The sequence below is a fragment of the Pantherophis guttatus genome, chromosome 2 (assembly GCF_059756535.1).
Source record: "Pantherophis guttatus breed Tessera chromosome 2, ASM5975653v1, whole genome shotgun sequence".
Taxonomy (NCBI): domain Eukaryota; kingdom Metazoa; phylum Chordata; class Lepidosauria; order Squamata; family Colubridae; genus Pantherophis; species Pantherophis guttatus.
The window spans coordinates 120,796,366-120,809,400 of NC_142064.1; the positions used below are offsets into that span (position 1 = coordinate 120,796,366).

The window sequence follows — 13,035 nt, forward strand, 5'->3', positions numbered from 1 at the left end:
ATGACAGTAGTGCTGGTCACTCATCTGTTAGCCTCAGTATCCGTGTCTAGGCCACGTGGCGTCCTCAGATGCACTGTCATTCCTTCACTGGAGAAATTTCTTTCAAAATATTTTAGTTCTGACAGGTGCCCAAAGCATCCTCTGCCATCATACCTTACTTTTCTAAATAAACAGCATGACTTTTACAAGAAAAAATATCCAGAATTGAACAATCAGCAGCTCATGAAAGAGGTTGGGCGTATCGAGGTAATTACCACAACATGAAAAACAACATTATGAAGCAATTGCAAAATCTGAATGGGATACATATAAAGAACAAATGGCCAAATATAGATCTGTGCTAAATCCTGTAGAGGAGGCAGCTTTGAAAGAGGAAAAAAGGATAAGGAGGCAAAATAAGAAAACAAACAAAAATAAAAAAGGAATTAACAGCATTTGAAAAACCAAAAAGAAGTCGGAGTTCCTTCAGTATTTCTGTTTCTGAACATTTCCAAGAAATCGAAGGCACCTAAAATAAGGAAAAATTTAAAGCTTTGTGTGAAGAATGGAAAAACCTGCCCAATCCTCAAAAGCAGGTCTATAGCCAGCTTGCAGAAGATGATAAGATTCACTAGGAAAATGAAATGAGATCATGGAAACAGCAAATGAAAGCAAGTGGGAGTGGAGATCTTCTAAATTATAAATTCACAGTGACACGAAAACGAAAAAAACCTGTAACAGAACCTTTAAGATGAAAATAAATATTGTTTTCATCAGCAACAAAGAAAACCAGTGCAAGAGTAAAGCCATCTGAGGAATAAGTTTAAAAATGTCTTATTCCTGACTGCAGGTAAAAATCATTTGTCATTTATTGAGGATTATTCCCCATAAATACAAGTATTTTACTTTTTTTGTAAACAGTCAAGCATTTATAATCAATTTTGTGGAAATTTTAAGTGATTGCTAATCATGAGAAAGGTTGTATTTTTTTTTTCAAAAATGTCTAAATAATTATTGGACATAGATTTTTTTTAATTAAAACACCTTGAAGTATAAAAAAAGAAAAAGAAAATAAAAGTATGATGCTTCCTTGATGCTTCTGCATCAGTTTTTTTGGTTGACTGACTACAGTACTCTTTCTAGGCTGCAGAAGTCCAAACCACCATTAAAAGGCAAGATACTGAAAACAGTTAACTCCTTACTGCCATCTAGAAGGCATTGGCATTTCATCACCGAGATACGGCAGCCCTAGCAATATCCAAAGCTATTATTTAAAGAATTGTTTATACTTTAACATACAGAATTTTTGGGAAAAACCAATCTAATTTGAAAATGATTCGTAAACCTGGACAAACTAAGACATTACATTGCTTAGATGGGAGATGGGAAGGAGATGAGCCTGGTCAGAAAGTCAGGCTAAGAGAGGTTTTCTTCATTTGATGTATCAGGAACATAAGATATAAAATTGTTTTGTCCCAGGGAAAACATTCCAGAGGGGGAACACATCCAACTGTAAGAATCATACGGTTGTGATGAATCCATTGTGAGCTTTATGTTATGGTTCTTTAACTGGTACTATCAAAATTTTCCTCTTCCGAAACATACAAATTCTTATGAAGAACCCATGTGCAGCTTTGAAATATGTCTGCAATGGTTCAAACCAGTGGCAAGAGCAACTGTACCAAATATGAATTTCTCCTAAGATGATCTTTTTCCCAGCCCACTCTTCTTCCTTAATAAATCTTAAATCAGCTGTTTTTCACATTTATTTCTGATGTTCAAGGCTTTTGGATGTACTAACTGTGGCATGGTGGGCAGAATTCAGTAAGTGAAGAGTTTGTTGACATGGGATAGATCAGGAATTATTTGTTTAATTTCTAGGCTTCAAGACCAGAGCTGGAAAAACCAGGTTTTTTTCACTCCATCAACAAACCACGTTTACTTGTTGCTTTTCCTTGAAAGTGAAAAGTAGCCAATTGCTTGCAATTTATACTGAGAAAGTGCAGCTACATCTCATTGACTTAAAAACCGTGTGTGTGCAAATGAATGAATAATACATGTGTAACTTTTTAATAATACAACCTTGCATGAAATCATCACCTCTTAACCTTTTCAAATCCCTCATTGCTGGGGTAGGGACAGAACTCTTAAAAATCTCCTGCGTTAAAATGATTCAGCAGTTACACAACTTTCAAGCTTTTGCTCTCTTTGTACAGAACATTAAGCAAAGGAACATGTAGAAGAAAGTGTGTTTCTGCTGCCCACTAAAAAGCCATTGTGCAGCATGCCAACAAATGAAAGGAGCAGCACAATGCACCATGGGGCTAAGCCACTCAACAACTAGGTTAATTCCTAATGGGAACTGGGAACAATCTAATGGGAATTCAGTATTAAGGTTGATCATTGGAATTTGCTATGGAAATGCGTGTCTTCTTTGGGAAAGAGAAGTGGTGATGGAATTCTCCTTACTGCCTGTTCTACTTGGCAGGCAATGATGGTGGTGCCTGATCCAAATAAAGGCCAGTCTTTCTTAGTGAGCCCCAAGTTTCCCATTGAAGTCATCATGCTACACTGAGATATTAGATTCATTTGCTTCTTCCACTAAGCCCAGGCAATGGGCTACCTCACTCCAGGACCAGTAGTCCTTTTTAGACTTCTCCTTCCCCCACTGCCTCTTGATTGGAGACTCCTGCATGAATCAACCTCTGAATCAGCACAGAGGGAACAACCAGCACTTAGCAGCAATCAATACCAGCTCTGCTCTAGCTAAGAGCAGTTCATTACATTGGCTAAAAGCCAACCTCTCCCTCCCAATTGTAAGTCAGGCAGGCAACCAAAAGTATCCCAAAAAGGATCTGTTTGGGATACTGGCTGAGCCGGGGAAGGTGATCTCATTAGGATGGGATAGGCACGAATCTAGTATTCTGGTTTACCTTTTGGCTCAACTAAGACTGCCCAATTTGGGTTAAAGACACAGGCATAGGACCAAAGTGGTATGTTGGCTATAGAAAAGGAATACTTGGACTTTGGCTTTTCCATACTGAGTATATAAGATGGTACGAGATACGCAGGTAATTTATGCTATTTCAAGGCTAACCCTGCCATTAAGCAATTAGCCAGTCTTGGTGGCTGTCAGAGAGAGAGAGAAAACTCTTCCTTATATGTTACTATAGCATCAGCAATAATGTGTGTGTGTGTGTATAAACTTGTATACATTTGGCAGAATTTTGTATTATAAATATGATATTCTTTCTGTAGCCAGAAGTCATATCTTTGGCACACACACACACACACACACACACACACACACACACACACACACCTTTTGTTTTCTACTACAGACACAGATTAGACCTTTGGTAACTTTTAAAATAAATATTAAGAGAAACTCCAGGAAAAGATGCTTACTCGCAACTATTATCAGGATAGCCAAACAGAAAATTCATGTCGAGTACCAATGTATGTATCAGTGGTGGGTTGCCCCCGGTTTGGACTGCTTCTATAGAACCGGTAGTAAAACCAGTGGGAGGCTCTGCCCACTGACCCTGAAGTCATGAAAACGCTTCTGCGCTTGCGCAGAAGAGTGCTTGTGTGAGCGAAGCAAGTGCGCGCACGCGGCCCCGTTGCAAACCAGTAGTAAAGGTAAGTAGAACCCACCCCTGGTATGTATGAAGGCAGATGAGCGATATTTTGGCCTGATCAAGAAGAGCTCTTCTTACGTTCTTACAGAGAAGCGTAAACACTACATCACTTCTGAATGTAGGGGCCCATTTTTTGCAGCCACTCACAATATAGTTTTAAAGAATGAAGTTTTAAAAAAGAAGGTATATCATGCACAAACTGTCAAAAGATGGTGGGATGCAAAGAAGGATCTGATCCAGTTTTTGTACATTTGATAATACTGTGGAAGATTTAGTGGGAGAGCCATAAGTTGATTGAAAAATCCTAACTTATCTCTACTATCTCCAGTTGGGGCTGGGAAATGTCTGGGAGAGTCACTATTAGCAGTGTAAATCAACCTTCCCTAACCTTGTGCCTTCCAGATGTGTTGAACAACTGCTATCTGATACAGCAGGCAGGAGCAATGGGCGATGTGATCTAAATTTGAAGGGTACCCAACTGGGAAATTTTATTCAAGTACTACTGAACTTGATGGGTCAGTGCTTTACCTCAATAAAAATGCAGCTTAATTGTTTGATAGCATAGCAGCCACGAAGGCTTTGCAAAAGGTATTCAAACGCCACATTGTGTGTACATTGTGCCTACAAAGATCAGAAATGGGCAAGCGGTGGTGTTTCCTGTGGCTGTGGAAGGGAGAGTTGGACTTGAAGAAACAGCATAGGAAGAGTGTTAACACTTTTGAACTTTGATGTAAGAAAAGAAAAGATTCCTGAGAATGAGCCATGGTGGTGCAGTGGTTAGAATGCAGTATTGCAAGCTAATTCTGCTGACTGCCAGCAGTTCGGCAGTTCGATCCTGACTGACTCAAGGTTGACTTAGCCTTGAGCCGGTTGGTAAAATGAGGACCCTGATTGTTGGGGGCAATATGCTGACTCTGTAAACCACTTAGAGGGCTGTAAAGCACTGTGAAGTGGTATATAGGTCTAAGTGCTAGTGTTAGAATACTATAGACAGTCAGGAAAACCAACAAATAGCTCATCAAACATATTTACCCGAAGTTCTACTTGAGGCACAAATGCTCAAATTGTTCTACATGTAGTCCTCACTCAATGACTGGTTTTACTACCATTCAGTTACAACAACCATGAAACAGGTGCATTTTGGCCTGTAATGCTTTCCAGGCTGTCATAAATGATCTGGATAGATTGTCATGAAGAAAATGTATGTGGTCATTAAGAGTTGACAATGACTTGATGGCATATGATCAATCAAATCACCCCATAAATATCTCCACTTGAGACTTACAGTGTATTAATTATGCAATCATATTTGTGCTAAAATAATTGAAATGAGGTCAGACTTCAGCTCAGCAGTGGTTGGGTAAAGTTGGACAATGCAATAAGTCAAATGTGGACCTTGCGTATATCTAGATTGAAATTAGCAGTTTCTCTTAACACTGAACCAGAACAGTGTATATTTTAACCATTATATCCCAACTATTCCCCTCAAAAAATGAAATAAAAAATAAATAAAGGTTATCTTATCCTTCAAGAACATTTTGAGAGGACCGTGTTTTGGAAAAAAGGCTATTAAAAAGAGCCTTGCAGAAACCAAGATGGCTAAAAGCTATTAGAGATACCATGAATCCAGGGGTGAAATCCAATTCTTTTTTCCCTACCGGTTTTGTGGGCGTGGCTTCGTGGGCTTGGCAGGGGAAGGATATTGCAAAATCTCCATTCCCACCCCACTCCAGGGGAAGGATACTGCAAAATCTCCATTCCCTTCCCTCCTGGGGCCAGCCAGAGGTAGTATTTCTCTGAACTACTGAAAATTTCCTCTACCGGTTCTCCAGAACCTGTTAGATCCTGCTGGATTTCACCACTGCATGAATCTGACTTTATAACACCTCAAAGAAGGCAATTGCTGCCAGACTAACTTGGTAAACTGTAGTCCATTGGATCAAGAAGAGTTGGAAGTAACCGAACAAGTTACTGCAATAAATCGTACTCAAAGCAGCTTATACAATGAAAAAGTGCTGATTCAATATTTATTTATTTATTTATTTATTTATTTATTTATTTGTATTCCACTTTCATTTATGGGAATAAAATAGTCACGAGTATCCAGGCCCAGGAGACAAGAAGCAACTGGTGGAAGCTGGTTAGAAGGAGATCCCATCTGGAAATAAGGAGGAATTTCCTCACAGTGAGAACAATTTACCAATGGATTAGCTTGCCTCCTGGAATTGTGGATGCCCATTGCAGGAGGTTTTCAAGAAAAGATTGGACAACCATTTTTCTGGGATGGAAGAAGGTCTCTTGCCTTAGGCAGCGAGTTGAACTAAAAGACCTCTGAGGTTCCTTCCATCCCTATGATTCTATGAGGCCATCGTCCAGTTAAAGGCAAACTGAGAAACTTCCTGCTTCCCCCCCCCCCTTTGTGGTTTATACATTTTATGCCATACCAGCCGTATGTTTATTGGCACTTCTGAAGAGAAAATGAAGAGGATGCAGGTCTTGAACCGTTCATAATATGCTTTTGGGCCAGCTTGTTGATCTCCAACTACTGATAGAGGTGTGCTGGGAATTGCAGCTCAGCAGCCTCTGGGAACTGCACTTGTCTATCTCTGATTAGGATTTCAAAGGACAGAAAGTGACCTTTGAACTAACAAATCGGTTGCCAATGAAATGGCAATGCTGTCCGTATGAAGCAGTTGATCTTTTTGACAACAGATGATTTATCTTACCATTACAATTGATTGAAGATCCTGGACTGTCTGTTTAAGGAAAATCTCAGCATAACGTTTGATAGTAATCCAACTGGAAATGTCATTGGCATTTGGATAAGGAAGACTTAAGACTAGAACTGACTTCTCCTACACAGTAAAGCATCCTTATGACATCCCAGCCAAAATCTGGGCATGGCTTTTTCTAACAATTTCCGGTAGGTATTAAATACCACAGAGAGGAGCTGGAATCCTGTGTCAGAGGGCCCAGGGGAGAATAGTAAACCAGCAGCACCTCCTCTGGGATTTCCTCTTCAGAGAAGACCAACATTATTGAAAAAGCTTACAGCTTTTCCTGGCAGATGCCCTCAGGGGGATATTTTGTTCAACTGTGTCAAAAGCTGTTGAAAGATTAAGGAGAATCGTTGGTTTGCATTATCCCCATTTATCTTTCGGTATAGAATAGATTCTCCACAGTGGCAACCAAAGTAATTTCAGTCACATAGCTGTGCCAGATACTAGCCTGGTCAATTTTTTATCTTAACTTTGTTCAGAAAAGTATAAATCATCAATAACTTTGGCTGAGTCCTCTAACCTTGACTTGACAGATTTAACACAACTACACATACATTCCTCTTCTTGTTCAGAACATCTCACATTCCTCAAGTGCTTCCTGTACATCTCTGAGGCCACATATCTACTTTCAGTTAGCTCAGACTCTGGGACAACTTCCATTCTTTGATCTGATCCTTCAGAAGCAGCTCAATGTCAGGCTGATTATAGTGACTTTGATATGTCAGTTCTCGGGAATGCAGCCATCAAAACAACTGGCACAGGAAGAAGTCTCATTCCTACCCCAAATCCTTCTCCTTCATGGAGGTGGAAATAATGGAACACAAACCAAACTAGGTGGGAATAGAAAGGATCTAATCCAATGATATAGTCCAGGCTTACATGTGAAATAGCAGTACGTGCTATCGTTTAGAAGACCCAGTATTAAATTTGTGGAATCTACATTTAAAATAATTTCTAGTAGCAATATAGGGAAAGAGCCTGCAGGGTGACTGCTGCTGGTCAGAGTGAGCAATCCTTATTTGTTCCTGCTCTTAGATACTACAGGAACATTATTTCAATAGAAATGAGTGATAGAGTTTAGGCAGGCAGATTTCTTAGCGGAAAGATTCATTGAAGAGAACACTGCAAATAAGTATGGCTGTCATCTCACATTTAGAAATTCTTCAGTAGCAAGATTGTCAAAACAGATCAAAACATCCTCTTATTAAATCAAAGATTTGGTTTCTTTTAATAAGGAATTGCTGGCACACAGGTTATATCTAATAGTCCCTTGATACACAGCATCTATGAGAATTGGCCAGAGAAAAGAACAATGACTAAAATTCAAACTATAAGGATGGGGAAAGATGCATGAAACGCAGGCTGCTTTAGCTAAACATTCAGTGCATGGTGCCAGTCCTATAAATCTGGGCTCATCCAATTACCATTTATACAGAGAGATTCTTAAAAGTATTCCTTAGGACCCTTATCTTCATCATTAACAAAAGAATTGTTGTTCCCATTTTACAACTGCAGATTTGTTGCTTTAGCAGCTGCCAGAAATTAGTAAATACAGCTTCGCTATGGCATAGAGAAAGAATTGTTCGTTATTTTGGTCTATTTTGCAGCTTCTTCAGGTATGTTGGTAAAGCTGTCTGTGAATAAATTAACACCAATCTCAACCCTTGCTCTGCAGTATATTGCTGAAGACCATATTAAAGGCTCAGTAACTGGTTTAGAGAAATAATAGCTTGGCTTGGATTTGTGCCAAGTTTACAAAGAACTTGATCTGTAGAAGACCTTGGCATGTAGTAATTTGCCTGATTTGAGCTTAGTATGCTTGTTCCGGTTTATTCAATAAACGTGGTTAAGCTATAGCTTAGCATGGCTGTAAATCAGCCCAGTGGGCAAAGGGTCTTCATTTAAGAACAGGGTCTGCAAGATAAGCTGAACCACAAACTAGCCAACCACATTTTAGCCTAGTGCAATTTTTAGTCACTTAATAATTCAGTTAAGGAGTTGGAGGGGGGGGGGCTAATTCATGATCCATGGTTTTGTGTGAACACAGTCCTTCTCTCCTTTAAGGGTGACTCTCTGAGGATGGCATTGTCCTGCTACTGTTGTTTTCCCAGAGCAGGCATGCAGATGCAGGTTGCAACTGACCCTTGAGAGTGTACAGATCCTGGTTGGAAACACTGGGATTTGTAGTCCTAAAACTCCAGAGAGTGCCACGTTAGAGCAGATGCAGTCATAAAATAACGATCATTAGTGAGTTTCTCTGATCTCATTTTTCAACCACCTTCAGTTGCTGTTCTTTTGTTGTTGAAAAGCCTCTTCTCACCATAAGTTTTTTTTCCCCCAGCAAATTGAATTAGGCATTACTATGATTATAGTTATTGGTTTCATCCTGGCTTGTTTTGAAACATTGATAAATGGCAAGTAAGGTAAAGAAGGCAGAGAGAACACAATGCCTCATTTAAACTACTAATCAGGGCTACCCTGCTTTGAGAGAAAGCCCAAAATAAAGGTTTATTCTTGTTCTAAAAACTGGAATTCCTCTGATTTTTATCAAATAATTCCTTGGCCAAAGGACAAGTGGTTTGAATATTTGTGGTTTGAATATTTCTTCTTTAGATCCCGTTCAAAGAGTTTCCCAATCAGGAATTTGTTTCCTATTACAAATATTTTAAAATGCAATTGAAGGGGAGGGGAGGGGTGAGGCTAGGACTGGAGAGTCAAGAAAATTTCTCCAGTTAGCCCAGTTGAAACATGCTAGTATTGCAGAGAAACTCAACTCAGATGACTCTGTTCCTATTTTCTAAGAATTGCAATTTTATTCACGTTCGAAGTATAACATTGATTTAAAAGAATGGCTAATGCCTCAGCGTCCCTTCCTTGGTGAGGGAGAGAGGAAGCTAAACTGTAATTAGTATTTGATGAGGGAATTTTAAAATCATTTTTGTTATTCGTAAATGAAATATGTCAACAATGTCTAACACTGAGTTCCCGGTCTGCTTTCATCCATTCCTCATTATGTGAATTTGTTTGGTAATACATCATATAATTGAAGCTTCTTTCTTAGTCATCTCTTTATCTTGATGCCCAAAAAAAGCCACAACAGCTGCTGCTAAAGACGGAAGAGAATCCGAGCTAATAAGGAAGAGGGGAAGTGAAATAAAAGGAGTTCAGGGGCAACTCCACCACCATCATATTATACATTCCAAAGCTGTGAAAACTGGGAATGTAGAAAGTCACCACTTTCCCCCTGGCTTATATGGATTTAGCTTCCATAAAAGTGATGAGTTCAATCTTCATTCAGTGATAAACTCTGGAGCAAATGAGTAAGAGTGATAACAATCATATGCAGATTGCCTTTCTTATCTCTCTGAACAAATGCAGCTCAACATTAAAATTGAACATGGAAAATGAAAAGACTAAGCCCAACTACCAGTGGAAAGGAATCCTTTTCAGAAATTAAATCTCACATCCCCAGTTGACCAATGGGCTTTAAATGGAGAATCCTTTATGGAACCCTTGTCCTATAATAGCCCTGAGTATATGGCATGGTCCCACTGTATTTTCAGATCGGCCTTGTACAGCAAGTCAGGTTGAGCCAGAGAAAGAGATGGAGACAGGTGTCCATCCACTGAGTGAACCTTATGATGAGGAAACGTTATAAGAATATTACTCGCTCTGTTAATTTTGGTTTACAGTTAGGGTAGAACTTGGGAGCCAACATCAGCAGAAAGAATGAGACTTCCAGAATGCTTCAACTACCTGTTCACTTGTTCAAACTTACACAGTCCAATGTGTTGCAGTCTACAAAGGGATCTGTCTTCATCAGACCAGTCAGCCTGGAGTAAGAGGCTCTCTGGAGTACAGCAGCATATAAGCACCCCCCCCTCCCAAAAACCTGAACTCTGCCACGAGGGTTAGCTAGTCTATGGTATAACATGAACCAAGTCTTAGGTTTGGCTTCTCATTTTACATAGGGCCATGTATAAAAATACTAAAATTAGATCAATACAGAGGCTCCTTTGAACGCTTGTACACCCAAAATGTGCATCTGTTTAGGTGCTCATTTCTTACCAACCACACAGCACTGCTTTGAAGACATCAGTCATTAATCCTAATTCTCTGACTGTTGAACCCAACCTGGGTATTTCCCCTAGAAATATATGTAAGTGTGCATGCAAGTTAGCAAAAGGTTGCTTCGTTTTCAGCAGATTCCTTATTTTGGCTTTAGCAGTTAGTAGCGTCTTCCAGATCTGGAAAGGTTTCAGCTGTTAATTCGTGCAAATCAAACTGCTAAGGTCACAAGAGCAGGTCAAAGCACCAATTTTTTGGGGGGTCTGTCCCTGACCAGTTGACAGTCTAAATGCCTTCTATCAGAACAATTTTTGTATATGAAAACTGTACTCTCCAGACATGTTCAATTTCAACTCCCACAATCCTTAACTAAACAGGAGCTGAGGTGCACATCAGGCAAAAGTAAACAGAGTTTGCTTGTTTGTGGCTCAGCTGTTGTATAAAGCCAAGCGTGCTTTATGGCACATTGTGTGCAGATTGTGATTGATTCAAATAAATCATGGGTTATAAGAAGTATACAATATACTACTGCAATATCATCAGCATTTTTCTTTCTTTTTCTTAAGCCAGGGTGGATAACCTTCAGGAGCTGCTAAGATAAGAAAGGGGATCATTCAATGCTGGGTTTGTTGGGGGAGTTTCCTGGTATTTTGGGGGGCTATTCTTCTTTAAAAGAATATCTAGCTTATTTTAGAGCTTACAATACAGCAGGGATACCCAAAGATTGTTGGTTGAGGATTGCACTTGGATTTTGAGTAGCATGTGATGAACAGCTCTCCGAAAAGAACTGTATGGATTCAGGAAAAAAAATTATTTGCATTAACTGCAAATTAAGAAAAACCCCAATACATTGGGAGTCTCTGCAATCCGTACTTCAAGGCTACATGTAGATTTAGGACTTCAAGGTCTGCACTTCTGCATCTCACTTTGCATGTGGGTTGGGGTTTTTTTGCCTTAATGGGGCATTTGCTGATCACTGATGCCTGGTTAGAGGTGACTCTAGAGATTGCAAAGCAACCTTGGGAAGCCACCTGTAGTCTTAGAGGAAAAATATGAGGGAAAATGTTAGGGAAAAAAATGACTTCTTTTAGGCAGAATTGCCAGCAGAAAGAAGTAAGTAACAAGAACTGAAGGCCAATTATTGTGCTGCAAATTGATCTATGCAGTCTAAGCTTTTTTCACAGCATAAAACCCGTGTTGCAGTTACTGGCTAAGATCAGCACTGCAAGCTGCTCTGAAAGCTTTGATATAACCAGCAAAATATTGGATGTCAAACAGGGTATCACAAAGCTAACTACCCCACCTGCCAAGCAGTGTGCTGGAGCAAGCAGAGAAGGGCCAGTAAACTTGGAGCCCAGTTGTTATTTTCACTGGAAGTTTTTGGTTGACCCTGATCCAGCCATTTTTTTCCACAGCTGGGTCACCAACACTTAGTATGTTTTTGGTAGCAAAGTGGTGGGTTGCTACCAGTTCGCCCCGGTTCAGGCAACCGGTAGTAGCGGTGGTGGGAGTCTCCGCCCACCTGCCCGGATGTCATCAAATACACTCTGTGCATGCGCAGAAGTGGTGCATGTGCAAACCAGTAGCAAAGGTAAGTAAAACCCACCAATGATGCACCCCCGTAATTCAACAGAATTGTACCATCCCACCTTATCCCTGTGGCAGCTCCAGACCCCAGGCTCAAGTATGTGAATTTTTTTTTTCTCTCTCTCTCCATGGTCCATTTCAGAGGTTTTCTCCTGTAGCACACAAGTCAGTTTTCTCATCCTACCTCACTTGACAGGTTGAAAAATGTTCTGGCAGAGACTATCTGCAATCAAGGAAAGGCAGGCCTGGTGACTGCCTTTACAGGCACTTAGCAGACTTGGGAGCAGAAAAATGGTTGGGTTTGAACAACACGCTAAATCACAAACTTGCCAATATCATTTTTGCCTAAAGGATTGTACAAATCCAGCCCCGTGTTTAATTTATGTTTTCCTGTATTGTGGAACCCAGAAACTTGGACTGAATAAAACACAGCTGACAATGAAGAGTAAAAATATAAATGTGCAATCTTTTCTTTGTCATTAATTATGTAATTACCCAGCTTTGGGGGCTACAAATCCACCGTAATACTCAAGTTCAAAGGTCAGTTTTGTCAAAGAAATTCACACCTGGCACATCTCCCTTCCTTCCAGTACAATATATGGAAGGGAACCTTCAAAAGATGCAGCTACTATTAGGCTGTGTCTGTTTTAGGAAAAGCTTCCTTGGATCCCCGAGTGGTGGGAACGTGATATATAGTGTTGCTTCTTTACGGCGATACCTTTTGTTCAGCAACCCAATGCATAGAAATTAAGCATTATTTTCTCTTTCACTTTCTGTTCTGGCGGCGCTGTGGTTAGAATGCCGTATTGCAAGCTAACTCTGCCCACTGCCAGGAATTCAATCCTGACTGGCTCAAGATTGACTCAGCCTTCCATCCTTCTGAGGTTAGTAAAATGAGGACCCAGATTATTGGGGGCAATGTGCTGATTTTATCAACCGCCTAAAGAGGGCTGTAAAACACTGTGAAGCGGTATAGAAGT

At 40.0% G+C, this 13,035-nt stretch overlaps 1 pseudogene; it reads left to right on the plus strand.

The window, feature by feature from the left end:
* On the plus strand, positions 1-767 carry LOC117675354 (transcription factor A, mitochondrial pseudogene; annotated as a pseudogene).
* The last annotated feature ends 12,268 nt before the right edge of the window (positions 768-13,035 follow it).